Source organism: Vanacampus margaritifer, chromosome 8 (genome assembly GCF_051991255.1).
Source record: "Vanacampus margaritifer isolate UIUO_Vmar chromosome 8, RoL_Vmar_1.0, whole genome shotgun sequence".
Classification (NCBI taxonomy): Eukaryota; Metazoa; Chordata; class Actinopteri; order Syngnathiformes; family Syngnathidae; genus Vanacampus; species Vanacampus margaritifer.
Window position 1 is genome coordinate 26,843,901 of NC_135439.1, and position 18,717 is coordinate 26,862,617.

Sequence of the window (18,717 nt, forward strand, 5' to 3'; positions counted from 1 at the left end):
TACAATGTTTAGTTTAGGTGTGAGAGCCAAAATGAACTTTTTATTGCTTTAAATGCGTTTTCTGCCTGATTGTGCACTTTAGGTGAAAATGTCAAAATCTTCAAAATGAGCATAAGCACAATGAAATTAATGCTGGAATCATCTTCAGGATGCTAGAATACACTAAATACAGCAAAAAATTTGAGTCTACAACGTTTAGTTTAGGTGTGAGAGCCAAAATGAACTTTTTATTGCTTTAAACGCGTTTTCAGCCTGATTGTGCACCTTAGGTGAAAATGTCAAAATCTTCAAAATGAGCATAAGCACGATGAAATTAATGCTGGAATCATCTTGAGGATGCTAGAATGCACTAAATACAGCAAAAATTTTGAGTCTACAACGTTTAGTTTAGGTGTGAGAGCCAAAATGAACTTTTTATTGCTTTAAACGCGTTTTCAGCCCCTGATTGTACACTTAAGGTGAAAATGTCAAAATCTTAAAAATGAGCATAAGCACAATGAAATTAATGCTGGAATCATCTTCAGGATGCTAGAATACACTAAATACAGCAAAAATTTTGAGTCTACAACGTTTTGTTTAGGTGTGAGAGCCAAAATGAACTTTTTATTGCTTTAAATGCGTTTTCAGCCTGATTGTGCACTTTAGGTGAAAATGTCAAAATCTTCAAAATGAGCATAAGCACAATGAAATTAATGCTGGAATCATCTTCAGGATGCTAGAATACACTAAATACAGCAAAAAATTTGAATCTACAACGTTTAGTTTAGGTCTGAGAGCCAAAATGAACTTTTTATTGCTTTAAACGCGTTTTCAGCCTGATTGTGCACCTTTGGTGAAAATGTCAAAATCTTCAAAATGAGCATAAGCACGATGAAATTAATGCTGGAATCATCTTCAGGATGCTAGAATGCACTGAATACAGCAAAAATTTTGAGTCTACAACGTTTAGTTTAGGTGTGAGAGCCAAAATGAACTTTTTATTGCTTAAAATGCGTTTTCAGCCTGATTGTGCACTTTAGGTGAAAATGTCAAAATCTTAAAAATGAGCATAAGCACAATGAAATTAATGCTGGAATCATCTTCAGGATGCTAGAATACACTAAATACAGCAAAAATTTTGAGTCTACAACGTTTTGTTTAGGTGTGAGAGCCAAAATGAACTTTTTATTGCTTTAAATGCGTTTTCAGCCTGATTGTGCACTTTAGGTGAAAATGTCAAAATCTTCAAAATGAGCATAAGCACAATGAAATTAATGCTGGAATCATCTTCAGGATGCTAGAATACACTAAATACAGCAAAAATTTTGAGTCTACAACGTTTTGTTTAGGTGTGAGAGCCAAAATGAACTTTTTATTGCTTTAAATGCGTTTTCAGCCTGATTGTGCACTTTAGGTGAAAATGTCAAAATCTTCAAAATGAGCATAAGCACAATGAAATTAATTCTGGAATCATCTTCAGGATGCTAGATTACACTAAATACAGCAAAAACTTTGAGTCTACAACGTTTAGTTTAGGTGTGAGAGCCAAAATGAACTTTTTATTGCTTTAAACGCGTTTTCAGCCCCTGATTGTACACGTAAGGTGAAAATGTCAAAATCTTCAAAATGAGCATAATCACAATTAAATTAATGCTTGAATCATCTTCAGGATGCTAGAATACACTACATACAACAAATTTTTTGAGTCTACAACGTTTAGTTTAGGTGTGAGAGCCAAAATGAACTTTTTATTGCTTTAAACGCGTTTTCAGCCCCTGATTGTACACTTAAGGTGAAAATGTCAAAATCTCCAAAATGAGCATAAGCACAATGAAATTAATGCTGGAATCATCTTCAGGATGCTAGAATACACTAAATACAGCAAAAATTTTGAGTCTACAACGTTTATTTTAGGTGTGTGAGCCAAAATGAACTTTTTATTGCTTTAAATGCGTTTTCAGCCTGATTGTGCACTTTAGGTGAAAATGTCAAAATCTTCAAAATGAGCATAAGCACGATGAAATTAATGCTGGAATCATCTTCAGGATGCTAGAATACACTGAATACAGCAAAAAAATTTGAGTCTACAACGTTTAGTTTAGGTGTGAGAGCCAAAATGAACTTTTTATTGCTTTAAACGCGTTTTCAGCCCCTGATTGTACACTTAAGGTGAAAATGTCAAAATCTTAAAAATGAGCATAAGCACAATGAAATTAATGCTGGAATCATCTTCAGGATGCTAAAATACACTAAATACAGCAAAATTTTTGAGTCTACAACGTTTAGTTTAGGTGTGAGAGCCAAAATGAACTTTTTATTGCTTTAAATGCGTTTTCAGCCCCTGATTGTGCACTTTAGGTGAAAATGTCAAAATCTTCAAAATGAGCATAAGCACAATGAAATTAATGCTGGAATCATCTTCAGGATGCTAGAATACACTAAATACAGCAAAAATTTTGAGTCTACAACGTTTAGTTTAGGTGTGAGAGCCAAAATGAACTTTTTATTGCTTTAAACGCGTTTTCAGCCCCTGATTGCACACTTCAGGTGAAAATGTCAAAATCTTCAAAATGAGCATAACAATGAAATTAATGCTGGAATCATCTTCAGGATGCTAGAATGCACTAAATACAGCAAAAATTTTGAGTCTACAACGTTTAGTTTAGGTGTGAGAGCCAAAATGAACTTTTTATTGCTTTAAACGCGTTTTCAGCCCCTGATTGTACACTTAAGGTGAAAATGTCAAAATCTCCAAAATGAGCATAAGCACAATGAAATTAATGCTGGAATCATCTTCAGGATGCTAGAATACACTAAATACAGCAAAAATTTTGAGTCTACAACGTTTAGTTTAGGTGTGAGAGCCAAAATGAACTTTTTATGGCTTTAAATGCGTTTTCAGCCTGATTGTGCACTTAAGGTAAAAATGTCAAAATCTTCAAAATGAGCATAAGCACAATGAAATTAATGCTGGAATCATCTTCAGGATGCTAGAATACACTAAATACAGCAAAAACTTTGAGTCTACAACGTTTAGTTTAGGTGTGAGAGCCAAAATGAACTTTTTATTGCTTTAAACGCGTTTTCAGCCCCTGATTGTACACGTAAGGTGAAAATGTCAAAATCTTCAAAATGAGCATAAGCACAATGAAATTAATGCTGGAATCATCTTCAGGATGCTAGAATACATTAAATACAGCAAAAATTTTGAGTCTACAACGTTTAGTTTAGGTGTGAGAGCCAAAATGAACTTTTTATTGCTTTAAACGCGTTTTCAGCCCCTGATTGTACACTTAAGGTGAAAATGTCAAAATCTTCAAAATGAGCATAAGCAACAATGAAATAAATGCTGGAATCATCTTCAGGATAATAGAATACACTAAATACAGCAAAAATTTTGAGTCTACAATGTTTAGTTTAGGTGTGAGAGCCAAAATGAACTTTTTATTGCTTTAAATGCGTTTTCTGCCTGATTGTGCACTTTAGGTGAAAATGTCAAAATCTTCAAAATGAGCATAAGCACAATGAAATTAATGCTGGAATCATCTTCAGGATGCTAGAATACACTAAATACAGCAAAAAATTTGAGTCTACAACGTTTAGTTTAGGTGTGAGAGCCAAAATGAACTTTTTATTGCTTTAAACGCGTTTTCAGCCTGATTGTGCACCTTAGGTGAAAATGTCAAAATCTTCAAAATGAGCATAAGCACGATGAAATTAATGCTGGAATCATCTTGAGGATGCTAGAATGCACTAAATACAGCAAAAATTTTGAGTCTACAACGTTTAGTTTAGGTGTGAGAGCCAAAATGAACTTTTTATTGCTTTAAACGCGTTTTCAGCCCCTGATTGTACACTTAAGGTGAAAATGTCAAAATCTTAAAAATGAGCATAAGCACAATGAAATTAATGCTGGAATCATCTTCAGGATGCTAGAATACACTAAATACAGCAAAAATTTTGAGTCTACAACGTTTTGTTTAGGTGTGAGAGCCAAAATGAACTTTTTATTGCTTTAAATGCGTTTTCAGCCTGATTGTGCACTTTAGGTGAAAATGTCAAAATCTTCAAAATGAGCATAAGCACAATGAAATTAATGCTGGAATCATCTTCAGGATGCTAGAATACACTAAATACAGCAAAAAATTTGAATCTACAACGTTTAGTTTAGGTCTGAGAGCCAAAATGAACTTTTTATTGCTTTAAACGCGTTTTCAGCCTGATTGTGCACCTTTGGTGAAAATGTCAAAATCTTCAAAATGAGCATAAGCACGATGAAATTAATGCTGGAATCATCTTCAGGATGCTAGAATGCACTGAATACAGCAAAAATTTTGAGTCTACAACGTTTAGTTTAGGTGTGAGAGCCAAAATGAACTTTTTATTGCTTAAAATGCGTTTTCAGCCTGATTGTGCACTTTAGGTGAAAATGTCAAAATCTTAAAAATGAGCATAAGCACAATGAAATTAATGCTGGAATCATCTTCAGGATGCTAGAATACACTAAATACAGCAAAAATTTTGAGTCTACAACGTTTTGTTTAGGTGTGAGAGCCAAAATGAACTTTTTATTGCTTTAAATGCGTTTTCAGCCTGATTGTGCACTTTAGGTGAAAATGTCAAAATCTTCAAAATGAGCATAAGCACAATGAAATTAATGCTGGAATCATCTTCAGGATGCTAGAATACACTAAATACAGCAAAAATTTTGAGTCTACAACGTTTTGTTTAGGTGTGAGAGCCAAAATGAACTTTTTATTGCTTTAAATGCGTTTTCAGCCTGATTGTGCACTTTAGGTGAAAATGTCAAAATCTTCAAAATGAGCATAAGCACAATGAAATTAATGCTGGAATCATCTTCAGGATGCTAGATTACACTAAATACAGCAAAAACTTTGAGTCTACAACGTTTAGTTTAGGTGTGAGAGCCAAAATGAACTTTTTATTGCTTTAAACGCGTTTTCAGCCCCTGATTGTACACGTAAGGTGAAAATGTCAAAATCTTCAAAATGAGCATAATCACAATTAAATTAATGCTTGAATCATCTTCAGGATGCTAGAATACACTACATACAACAAATTTTTTGAGTCTACAACGTTTAGTTTAGGTGTGAGAGCCAAAATGAACTTTTTATTGCTTTAAACGCGTTTTCAGCCCCTGATTGTACACTTAAGGTGAAAATGTCAAAATCTCCAAAATGAGCATAAGCACAATGAAATTAATGCTGGAATCATCTTCAGGATGCTAGAATACACTAAATACAGCAAAAATTTTGAGTCTACAATGTTTAGTTTAGGTGTGAAAGCCAAAATGAACTTTTTATTGCTTTAAATGCGTTTTCAGCCTGATTGTGCACTTTAGGTGAAAATGTCAAAATCTTCAAAATGAGCATAAGCACAATGAAATTAATGCTGGAATCATCTTCAGGATGCTAGAATACACTAAATACAGCAAAAATTTTGAGTCTACAACGTTTAGTTTAGGTGTGAGAGCCAAAATGAACTTTTTATTGCTTTAAACGCGTTTTCAGCCTGATTGTGCACCTTAGGTGAAAATGTCAAAATCTTCAAAATGAGCATAAGCACGATGAAATTAATGCTGGAATCATCTTCAGGATGCTAGAATGCACTGAATACAGCAAAAATTTTGAGTCTACAACGTTTAGTTTAGGTGTGAGAGCCAAAATGAACTTTTTATTGCTTTAAACGCGTTTTCAGCCCCTGATTGTACACTTAAGGTGAAAATGTCAAAATCTTAAAAATGAGCATAAGCACAATGAAATTAATGCTGGAATCATCTTCAGGATGCTAGAATACACTAAATACAGCAAAAAATTTGAGTCTACAACGTTTAGTTTTGGTGTGAGAGCCAAAATGAACTTTTTATTGCTTTAAACGCGTTTTCAGCCCCTGATTGTACACTTAAGGTGAAAATGTCAAAATCTTAAAAATGAGCATAAGCACAATGAAATTAATGCTGGAATCATCTTCAGGATGCTAGAATACACTAAATACAGCAAAAATTTTGAGTCTACAACGTTTATTTTAGGTGTGTGAGCCAAAATGAACTTTTTATTGCTTTAAATGCGTTTTCAGCCTGATTGTGCACTTTAGGTGAAAATGTCAAAATCTTCAAAATGAGCATAAGCACGATGAAATTAATGCTGGAATCATCTTCAGGATGCTAGAATACACTGAATACAGCAAAAAAATTTGAGTCTACAACGTTTAGTTTAGGTGTGAGAGCCAAAATGAACTTTTTATTGCTTTAAACGCGTTTTCAGCCCCTGATTGTACACTTAAGGTGAAAATGTCAAAATCTTAAAAATGAGCATAAGCACAATGAAATTAATGCTGGAATCATCTTCAGGATGCTAAAATACACTAAATACAGCAAAATTTTTGAGTCTACAACGTTTAGTTTAGGTGTGAGAGCCAAAATGAACTTTTTATTGCTTTAAATGCGTTTTCAGCCTGATTGTGCACTTTAGGTGAAAATGTCAAAATCTTAAAAATGAGCATAAGCACAATGAAATTAATGCTGGAATCATCTTCAGGATGCTAGAATACACTAAATACAGCAAAAATTTTGAGTCTACAACGTTTAGTTTAGGTGTGAGAGCCAAAATGAACTTTTTATTGCTTTAAACGCGTTTTCAGCCCCTGATTGCACACTTCAGGTGAAAATGTCAAAATCTTCAAAATGAGCATAACAATGAAATTAATGCTGGAATCATCTTCAGGATGCTAGAATGCACTAAATACAGCAAAAATTTTGAGTCTACAACGTTTAGTTTAGGTGTGAGAGCCAAAATGAACTTTTTATTGCTTTAAACGCGTTTTCAGCCCCTGATTGTACACTTAAGGTGAAAATGTCAAAATCTCCAAAATGAGCATAAGCACAATGAAATTAATGCTGGAATCATCTTCAGGATGCTAGAATACACTAAATACAGCAAAAATTTTGAGTCTACAACGTTTAGTTTAGGTGTGAGAGCCAAAATGAACTTTTTATGGCTTTAAATGCGTTTTCAGCCTGATTGTGCACTTAAGGTAAAAATGTCAAAATCTTCAAAATGAGCATAAGCACAATGAAATTAATGCTGGAATCATCTTCAGGATGCTAGAATACACTAAATACAGCAAAAACTTTGAGTCTACAACGTTTAGTTTAGGTGTGAGAGCCAAAATGAACTTTTTATTGCTTTAAACGCGTTTTCAGCCCCTGATTGTACACGTAAGGTGAAAATGTCAAAATCTTCAAAATGAGCATAAGCACAATGAAATTAATGCTGGAATCATCTTCAGGATGCTAGAATACATTAAATACAGCAAAAATTTTGAGTCTACAACGTTTAGTTTAGGTGTGAGAGCCAAAATGAACTTTTTATTGCTTTAAACGCGTTTTCAGCCCCTGATTGTACACTTAAGGTGAAAATGTCAAAATCTTCAAAATGAGCATAAGCAACAATGAAATAAATGCTGGAATCATCTTCAGGATAATAGAATACACTAAATACAGCAAAAATTTTGAGTCTACAATGTTTAGTTTAGGTGTGAGAGCCAAAATGAACTTTTTATTGCTTTAAATGCGTTTTCTGCCTGATTGTGCACTTTAGGTGAAAATGTCAAAATCTTCAAAATGAGCATAAGCACAATGAAATTAATGCTGGAATCATCTTCAGGATGCTAGAATACACTAAATACAGCAAAAAATTTGAGTCTACAACGTTTAGTTTAGGTGTGAGAGCCAAAATGAACTTTTTATTGCTTTAAACGCGTTTTCAGCCTGATTGTGCACCTTAGGTGAAAATGTCAAAATCTTCAAAATGAGCATAAGCACGATGAAATTAATGCTGGAATCATCTTCAGGATGCTAGAATGCACTGAATACAGCAAAAATTTTGAGTCTACAACGTTTAGTTTAGGTGTGAGAGCCAAAATGAACTTTTTATTGCTTTAAACGCGTTTTCAGCCCCTGATTGTACACTTAAGGTGAAAATGTCAAAATCTTAAAAATGAGCATAAGCACAATGAAATTAATGCTGGAATCATCTTCAGGATGCTAGAATACACTAAATACAGCAAAAATTTTGAGTCTACAACGTTTTGTTTAGGTGTGAGAGCCAAAATGAACTTTTTATGGCTTTAAATGCGTTTTCAGCCTGATTGTGCACTTTAGGTAAAAATGTCAAAATCTTCAAAATGAGCATAAGCACAATGAAATTAATGCTGGAATCATCTTCAGGATGCTAGAATACACTAAATACAGCAAAAACTTTGAGTCTACAACGTTTAGTTTAGGTGTGAGAGCCAAAATGAACTTTTTATGGCTTTAAATGCGTTTTCAGCCTGATTGTGCACTTTAGGTAAAAATGTCAAAATCTTCAAAATGAGCATAAGCACAATGAAATTAATGCTGGAATCATCTTCAGGATGCTAGAATACACTAAATACAGCAAAAACTTTGAGTCTACAACGTTTAGTTTAGGTGTGAGAGCCAAAATGAACTTTTTATTGCTTTAAACGCGTTTTCAGCCCCTGATTGTACACGTAAGGTGAAAATGTCAAAATCTTCAAAATGAGCATAAGCACAATGAAATTAATGCTGGAATCATCTTCAGGATGCTAGAATACACTAAATACAGCAAAAATTTTGAGTCTACAATGTTTAGTTTAGGTGTGAGAGCCAAAATGAACTTTTTATTGCTTTAAATGCGTTTTCAGCCTGATTGTGCACTTTAGGTGAAAATGTCAAAATCTTCAAAATGAGCATAAGCACAATGAAATTAATGCTGGAATCATCTTCAGGATGCTAGAATACACTAAATACAGCAAAAAATTTGAGTCTACAACGTTTAGTTTAGGTGTGAGAGCCAAAATGAACTTTTTATTGCTTTAAACGCGTTTTCAGCCTGATTGTGCACCTTAGGTGAAAATGTCAAAATCTTCAAAATGAGCATAAGCACGATGAAATTAATGCTGGAATCATCTTCAGGATGCTAGAATGCACTGAATACAGCAAAAATTTTGAGTCTACAACGTTTAGTTTAGGTGTGAGAGCGAAAATGAACTTTTTATTGCTTTAAACGCGTTTTCAGCCCCTGATTGTACACTTAAGGTGAAAATGTCAAAATCTTAAAAATGAGCATAAGCACAATGAAATTAATGCTGGAATCATCTTCAGGATGCTAGAATACACTAAATACAGCAAAAATTTTGAGTCTACAACGTTTTGTTTAGGTGTGAGAGCCAAAATGAACTTTTTATGGCTTTAAATGCGTTTTCAGCCTGATTGTGCACTTTAGGTAAAAATGTCAAAATCTTCAAAATGAGCATAAGCACAATGAAATTAATGCTGGAATCATCTTCAGGATGCTAGAATACACTAAATACAGCAAAAACTTTGAGTCTACAACGTTTAGTTTAGGTGTGAGAGCCAAAATGAACTTTTTATGGCTTTAAATGCGTTTTCAGCCTGATTGTGCACTTTAGGTAAAAATGTCAAAATCTTCAAAATGAGCATAAGCACAATGAAATTAATGCTGGAATCATCTTCAGGATGCTAGAATACACTAAATACAGCAAAAACTTTGAGTCTACAACGTTTAGTTTAGGTGTGAGAGCCAAAATGAACTTTTTATTGCTTTAAACGCGTTTTCAGCCCCTGATTGTACACGTAAGGTGAAAATGTCAAAATCTTCAAAATGAGCATAAGCACAATGAAATTAATGCTGGAATCATCTTCAGGATGCTAGAATACACTAAATACAGCAAAAATTTTGAGTCTACAATGTTTAGTTTAGGTGTGAGAGCCAAAATGAACTTTTTATTGCTTTAAATGCGTTTTCAGCCTGATTGTGCACTTTAGGTGAAAATGTCAAAATCTTCAAAATGAGCATAAGCACAATGAAATTAATGCTGGAATCATCTTCAGGATGCTAGAATACACTAAATACAGCAAAAAATTTGAGTCTACAACGTTTAGTTTAGGTGTGAGAGCCAAAATGAACTTTTTATTGCTTTAAACGCGTTTTCAGCCTGATTGTGCACCTTAGGTGAAAATGTCAAAATCTTCAAAATGAGCATAAGCACGATGAAATTAATGCTGGAATCATCTTCAGGATGCTAGAATGCACTGAATACAGCAAAAATTTTGAGTCTACAACGTTTAGTTTAGGTGTGAGAGCGAAAATGAACTTTTTATTGCTTTAAACGCGTTTTCAGCCCCTGATTGTACACTTAAGGTGAAAATGTCAAAATCTTAAAAATGAGCATAAGCACAATGAAATTAATGCTGGAATCATCTTCAGGATGCTAGAATACACTAAATACAGCAAAAATTTTGAGTCTACAACGTTTTGTTTAGGTGTGAGAGCCAAAATGAACTTTTTATGGCTTTAAATGCGTTTTCAGCCTGATTGTGCACTTTAGGTAAAAATGTCAAAATCTTCAAAATGAGCATAAGCACAATGAAATTAATGCTGGAATCATCTTCAGGATGCTAGAATACACTAAATACAGCAAAAACTTTGAGTCTACAACGTTTAGTTTAGGTGTGAGAGCCAAAATGAACTTTTTATGGCTTTAAATGCGTTTTCAGCCTGATTGTGCACTTTAGGTAAAAATGTCAAAATCTTCAAAATGAGCATAAGCACAATGAAATTAATGCTGGAATCATCTTCAGGATGCTAGAATACACTAAATACAGCAAAAACTTTGAGTCTACAACGTTTAGTTTAGGTGTGAGAGCCAAAATGAACTTTTTATTGCTTTAAACGCGTTTTCAGCCCCTGATTGTACACGTAAGGTGAAAATGTCAAAATCTTCAAAATGAGCATAAGCACAATGAAATTAATGCTGGAATCATCTTCAGGATGCTAGAATACATTAAATACAGCAAAAATTTTGAGTCTACAACGTTTAGTTTTGGTGTGAGAGCCAAAATGAACTTTTTATTGCTTTAAACGCGTTTTCAGCCCCTGATTGTACACTTAAGGTGAAAATGTCAAAATCTTCAAAATGAGCATAAGCACAATGAAATTAATGCTGGAATCATCTTCAGGATGCTAGAATACACTAAATACAGCAAAAAATTTGAGTCTACAACGTTTAGTTTAGGTGTGAGAGCCAAAATGAACTTTTTATTGCTTTAAACGCGTTTTCAGCCTGATTGTGCACCTTAGGTGAAAATGTCAAAATCTTCAAAATGAGCATAAGCACGATGAAATTAATGCTGGAATCATCTTCAGGATGCTAGAATGCACTGAATACAGCAAAAAATTTGAGTCTACAACGTTTAGTTTAGGTCTGAGAGCCAAAATGAACTTTTTATTGCTTTAAACGCGTTTTCAGCCTGATTGTGCACCTTAGGTGAAAATGTCAAAATCTTCAAAATGAGCATAAGCACGATGAAATTAATGCTGGAATCATCTTCAGGATGCTAGAATGCACTGAATACAGCAAAAAATTTGAGTCTACAACGTTTAGTTTAGGTCTGAGAGCCAAAATGAACTTTTTATTGCTTTAAATGCGTTTTCAGCCTGATTGTGCACTTTAGGTGAAAATGTCAAAATCTTCAAAATGAGCATAAGCACAATGAAATTAATGCTGGAATCATCTTCAGGATGCTAGAATACACTATATACAGCAAAACTTTTGAGTCTACAACGTTTAGTTTAGGTGTGTGAGCCAAAATGAACTTTTTATTGCTTTAAATGCGTTTTCAGCCTGATTGTGCACCTTAGGTGAAAATGTCAAAATCTTCAAAATGAGCATAAGCACAATGAAATTAATGCTGGAATCATCTTCAGGATGCTAGAATACACTAAATACAGCAAAAACTTTGAGTCTACAACGTCTAGTTTAGGTGTGAGAGCCAAAATGAACTTTTTATTGCTTTAAACGCGTTTTCAGCCTGATTGTGCACCTTAGGTGAAAATGTCAAAATCTTCAAAATGAGCATAAGCACGATGAAATTAATGCTGGAATCATCTTCAGGATGCTAGAATGCACTGAATACAGCAAAAACTTTGAGTCTACAACGTTTAGTTTAGGTGTGAGAGCCAAAATGAACTTTTTATTGCTTTAAATGCGTTTTCAGCCTGATTGTGCACTTTAGGTGAAAATGTCAAAATCTTCAAAATGAGCATAAGCACGATGAAATTAATGCTGGAATCATCTTCAGGATGCTAAAATGCACTAAATACAGCAAAAATTTTGAGTCTACAACGTTTAGATTAGGTGTGAGAGCCAAAATGAACTTTTTATTGCTTTAAATGCGTTTTCAGCCTGATTGTGCACTTTAGGTGAAAATGTCAAAATCTTAAAAATGAGCATAAGCACGATGAAATTAATGCTGGAATCATCTTCAGGATGCTAGAATACACTGAATACAGCAAAAATTTTGAGTCTACAACGTTTAGTTTAGGTGTGAGAGCCAAAATGAACTTTTTATTGCTTTAAACGCGTTTTCAGCCCCTGATTGTACACTTAAGGTGAAAATGTCAAAATCTTAAAAATGAGCATAAGCACAATGAAATTAAGGCTGGAATCATCTTCAGGATGCTAAAATACCCTAAATACAGCAAAATTTTTGAGTCTACAACGTTTAGTTTAGGTGTGAGAGCCAAAATAAACTTTTTATTGCTTTAAATGCGTTTTCAGCCCCTGATTGTGCACTTTAGGTGAAAATGTCAAAATCTTCAAAATGAGCATAAGCACAATAAAATTAATGCTGGAATCATCTTCAGGATGCTAGAATACACTAAATACAGAAAAAACTTTGAGTCTACAACGTTTAGTTTAGGTGTGAGAGCCAAAATGAACTTTTTATTGCTTTAAACGCGTTTTCAGCCCCTGATTGTACACTTAAGGTGAAAATGTCAAAATCTTCAAAATGAGCATAAGCACAATGAAATTAATGCTGGAATCATCTTCAGGATGCTAGAATATACTAAATACAGCAAAAATTTTGAGTTTACAACGTTTAGTTTAGGTGTGAGAGCCAAAATGAACTTTTTATTGCTTTAAACGCGTTTTCAGCCCCTGATTGTACACTTAAGGTGAAAATGTCAAAATCTTCAAAATGAGCATAAGCACAATGAAATTAATGCTGGAATCATCTTCAGGATGCTAGAATACACTAAATACAGCAAAAAATTTGAGTCTACAACGTTTAGTTTAGGTGTGAGAGCCAAAATGAACTTTTTATTGCTTTAAACGCGTTTTCAGCCTGATTGTGCACCTTAGGTGAAAATGTCAAAATCTTCAAAATGAGCATAAGCACGATGAAATTAATGCTGGAATCATCTTCAGGATGCTAGAATGCACTGAATACAGCAAAAAATTTGAGTCTACAACGTTTAGTTTAGGTGTGAGAGCCAAAATGAACTTTTTATTGCTTAAAATGCGTTTTCAGCCTGATTGTGCACTTTAGGTGAAAATGTCAAAATCTTAAAAATGAGCATAAGCACAATGAAATTAATGCTGGAATCATCTTCAGGATGCTAGAATACACTAAATACAGCAAAAATTTTGAGTCTACAACGTTTTGTTTAGGTGTGAGAGCCAAAATGAACTTTTTATTGCTTTAAATGCGTTTTCAGCCTGATTGTGCACTTTAGGTGAAAATGTCAAAATCTTCAAAATGAGCATAAGCACAATGAAATTAATGCTGGAATCATCTTCAGGATGCTAGAATACACTAAATACAGCAAAAATTTTGAGTCTACAACGTTTTGTTTAGGTGTGAGAGCCAAAATGAACTTTTTATTGCTTTAAATGCGTTTTCAGCCTGATTGTGCACTTTAGGTGAAAATGTCAAAATCTTCAAAATGAGCATAAGCACAATGAAATTAATGCTGGAATCATCTTCAGGATGCTAGATTACACTAAATACAGCAAAAACTTTGAGTCTACAACGTTTAGTTTAGGTGTGAGAGCCAAAATGAACTTTTTATTGCTTTAAACGCGTTTTCAGCCCCTGATTGTACACGTAAGGTGAAAATGTCAAAATCTTCAAAATGAGCATAATCACAATTAAATTAATGCTTGAATCATCTTCAGGATGCTAAAATACACTACATACAACAAAATTTTTGAGTCTACAACGTTTAGTTTAGGTGTGAGAGCCAAAATGAACTTTTTATTGCTTTAAACGCGTTTTCAGCCCCTGATTGTACACTTAAGGTGAAAATGTCAAAATCTCCAAAATGAGCATAAGCACAATGAAATTAATGCTGGAATCATCTTCAGGATGCTAGAATACACTAAATACAGCAAAAATTTTGAGTCTACAACGTTTAGTTTAGGTGTGAGAGCCAAAATGAACTTTTTATGGCTTTAAATGCGTTTTCAGCCTGATTGTGCACTTAAGGTAAAAATGTCAAAATCTTCAAAATGAGCATAAGCACAATGAAATTAATGCTGGAATCATCTTCAGGATGCTAGAATACACTAAATACAGCAAAAACTTTGAGTCTACAACGTTTAGTTTAGGTGTGAGAGCCAAAATGAACTTTTTATTGCTTTAAACGCGTTTTCAGCCCCTGATTGTACACGTAAGGTGAAAATGTCAAAATCTTCAAAATGAGCATAAGCACAATGAAATTAATGCTGGAATCATCTTCAGGATGCTAGAATACATTAAATACAGCAAAAATTTTGAGTCTACAACGTTTAGTTTAGGTGTGAGAGCCAAAATTAACTTTTTATTGCTTTAAACGCGTTTTCAGCCCCTGATTGTACACTTAAGGTGAAAATGTCAAAATCTTCAAAATGAGCATAAGCAACAATGAAATTAATGCTGGAATCATCTTCAGGATGCTAGAATACACTAAATACAGCAAAAATTTTGAGTCTACAATGTTTAGTTTAGGTGTGAGAGCCAAAATGAACTTTTTATTGCTTTAAATGCGTTTTCAGCCTGATTGTGCACTTTAGGTGAAAATGTCAAAATCTTCAAAATGAGCATAAGCACAATGAAATTAATGCTGGAATCATCTTCAGGATGCTAGAATACACTAAATACAGCAAAAAATTTGAGTCTACAACGTTTAGTTTAGGTGTGAGAGCCAAAATGAACTTTTTATTGCTTTAAACGCGTTTTCAGCCTGATTGTGCACCTTAGGTGAAAATGTCAAAATCTTCAAAATGAGCATAAGCACGATGAAATTAATGCTGGAATAATCTTCAGGATGCTAGAATGCACTGAATACAGCAAAAATTTTGAGTCTACAACGTGTAGTTTAGGTGTGAGAGCCAAAATGAACTTTTTATTGCTTTAAACGCGTTTTCAGCCCCTGATTGTACACTTAAGGTGAAAATGTCAAAATCTTAAAAATGAGCATAAGCACAATGAAATTAATGCTGGAATCATCTTCAGGATGCTAGAATACACTAAATACAGCAAACATTTTGAGTCTACAACGTTTTGTTTAGGTGTGAGAGCCAAAATGAACTTTTTATTGCTTTAAATGCGTTTTCAGCCTGATTGTGCACTTTAGGTGAAAATGTCAAAATCATCAAAATGAGCATAAGCACAATGAAATTAATGCTGGAATCATCTTCAGGATGCTAGAATACACTAAATACAGCAAAAAATTTGAGTCTACAACGTTTAGTTTAGGTCTGAGAGCCAAAATGAACTTTTTATTGCTTTAAACGCGTTTTCAGCCTGATTGTGCACCTTTGGTGAAAATGTCAAAATCTTCAAAATGAGCATAAGCACGATGAAATTAATGCTGGAATCATCTTCAGGATGCTAGAATGCACTGAATACAGCAAAAATTTTGAGTCTACAACGTTTAGTTTAGGTGTGAGAGCCAAAATGAACTTTTTATTGCTTAAAATGCGTTTTCAGGCTGATTGTGCACTTTAGGTGAAAATGTCAAAATCTTAAAAATGAGCATAAGCACAATGAAATTAATGCTGGAATCATCTTCAGGATGCTAGAATACACTAAATACAGCAAAAATTTTGAGTCTACAACGTTTATTTTAGGTGTGTGAGCCAAAATGAACTTTTTATTGCTTTAAATGCGTTTTCAGCCTGATTGTGCACTTTAGGTGAAAATGTCAAAATCTTCAAAATGAGCATAAGCACGATGAAATTAATGCTGGAATCATCTTCAGGATGCTAGAATACACTGAATACAGCAAAAAAATTTGAGTCTACAACGTTTAGTTTAGGTGTGAGAGCCAAAATGAACTTTTTATTGCTTTAAACGCGTTTTCAGCCCCTGATTGTACACTTAAGGTGAAAATGTCAAAATCTTAAAAATGAGCATAAGCACAATGAAATTAATGCTGGAATCATCTTCAGGATGCTAAAATACACTAAATACAGCAAAATTTTTGAGTCTACAACGTTTAGTTTAGGTGTGAGAGCCAAAATGAACTTTTTATTGCTTTAAATGCGTTTTCAGCCTGATTGTGCACTTTAGGTGAAAATGTCAAAATCTTAAAAATGAGCATAAGCACAATGAAATTAATGCTGGAATCATCTTCAGGATGCTAGAATACACTAAATACAGCAAAAATTTTGAGTCTACAACGTTTAGTTAAGGTGTGAGAGCCAAAATGAACTTTTTATTGCTTTAAACGCGTTTTCAGCCCCTGATTGCACACTTAAGGTGAAAATGTCAAAATCTTCAAAATGAGCATAACAATGAAATTAATGCTGGAATCATCTTCAGGATGCTAGAATGCACTAAATACAGCAAAAATTTTGAGTCTACAACGTTTAGTTTAGGTGTGAGAGCCAAAATGAACTTTTTATTGCTTTAAATGCGTTTTCAGCCTGATTGTGCACTTTAGGTGAAAATGTCAAAATCTTAAAAATGAGCATAAGCACAATGAAATTAATGCTGGAATCATCTTCAGGATGCTAGAATACACTAAATACAGCAAAAATGTTGAGTCTACAACATTTTGTTTAGGTGTGAGAGCCAAAATGAACTTTTTATTGCTTTAAATGCGTTTTCAGCCTGATTGTGCACTTTAGGTGAAAATGTCAAAATCTTCAAAATGAGCATAAGCACAATGAAATTAATGCTGGAATCATCTTCAGGATGCTAGAATACACTAAATACAGCAAAACTTTTGAGTCTACAACGTTTAGTTTAGGTGTGAGAGCCAAAATGAACTTTTTATTATTTTAAACGCGTTTTCAGCCCCTGATTGTACACTTAAGGTGAAAATGTCAAAATCTTAAAAATGAGCATAGGCACAATGAAATTAATGCTGGAATCATCTTCAGGATGCTAGAATACACTAAATACAGCAAAAATTTTGAGTCTACTACGTTTATTTTAGGTGTGTGAGCCAAAATGAACTTTTTATTGCTTTAAATGCGTTTTCAGCCTGATTGTGCACTTAAGGTGAAAATGTCAAAATCTTCAAAATGAGCATAAGCGCGATTAAATTAATGCTGGAATCATCTTCAGGATGCTAGAATACACTAAATACAGCAAAAATTCTGAGTCTACAACATTTAGTTTAGGTGTGAGAGCCAAAATGAACTTTTTATTGCTTTAAACGCGTTTTCAGCCCCTGATTGTACACTTAAGGTGAAAATGTCAAAATCTTCAAAATGAGCATAAGCACAATGAAATTAATGCTGGAATCATCTTCAGGATGCTAGAATACACTAAATACAGCAAAAATTTTGAGTCTACAAAGTTTATTTTAGGTGTGAGAGCCAAAATGAACTTTTTATTGCTTTAAACGCGTTTTCAGCCGCTGATTGTACACTTAAGGTGAAAATGTCAAAATCTTAAAAATGAGCATAAGCACAATGAAATTAATGCTGGAATCATCTTCAGGATGCTAGAATACACTAAATACAGCAAAAATTTTGAGTCTACAACGTTTATTTTAGGTGTGTGAGCCAAAATGAACTTTTTATTGCTTTAAATGCGTTTTCAGCCTGATTGTGCACTTTAGGTGAAAATGTCAAAATCTTCAAAATGAGCATAAGCACGATGAAATTAATGCTGGAATCATCTTCAGGATGCTAGAATACACTGAATACAGCAAAAATTTTGAGTCTATAACGTTTAGTTTAGGTGTGAGAGCCAAAATGAACTTTTTATTGCTTTAAACGCGTTTTCAGCCCTTGATTGTACACTTAAGGTGAAAATGTCAAAATCTTAAAAATGAGCATAAGCACAATGAAATTAATGCTGGAATCATCTTCAGGATGCTAGAATACACTAAATACAGCAAAAATTTTGAGTCTACAACGTTTAGTTTAGGTGTGAGAGCCAAAATGAACTTTTTATTACTTTAAATGCGTTTTCAGCCTGATTGTGCACTTTAGGTGAAAATTTAAAAATCTTAAAAATGAGCATAAGCACAATGAAATTAATGCTGGAATCATCTTCAGGATGCTAGAATACACTAAATACAGCAAAAATTTTGAGTCTACAAAGTTTATTTTAGGTGTGAGAGCCAAAATGAACTTTTTATTGCTTTAAACGCGTTTTCAGCCCCTGATTGTACACTGAAGGTGAAAATGTCAAAATCTTAAAAATGAGCATAAGCACAATGAAATTAATGCTAGAATCATCTTCAGGATGCTAGAATACACTAAATACAGCAAAAATTTTGAGTCTACAACGTTTAGTTTAGGTGTGAGAGCCAAAATGAACTTTTTATTACTTTAAATGCGTTTTCAGCCTGATTGTGCACTTTAGGTGAAAATTTAAAAATCTTAAAAATGAGCATAAGCACAATG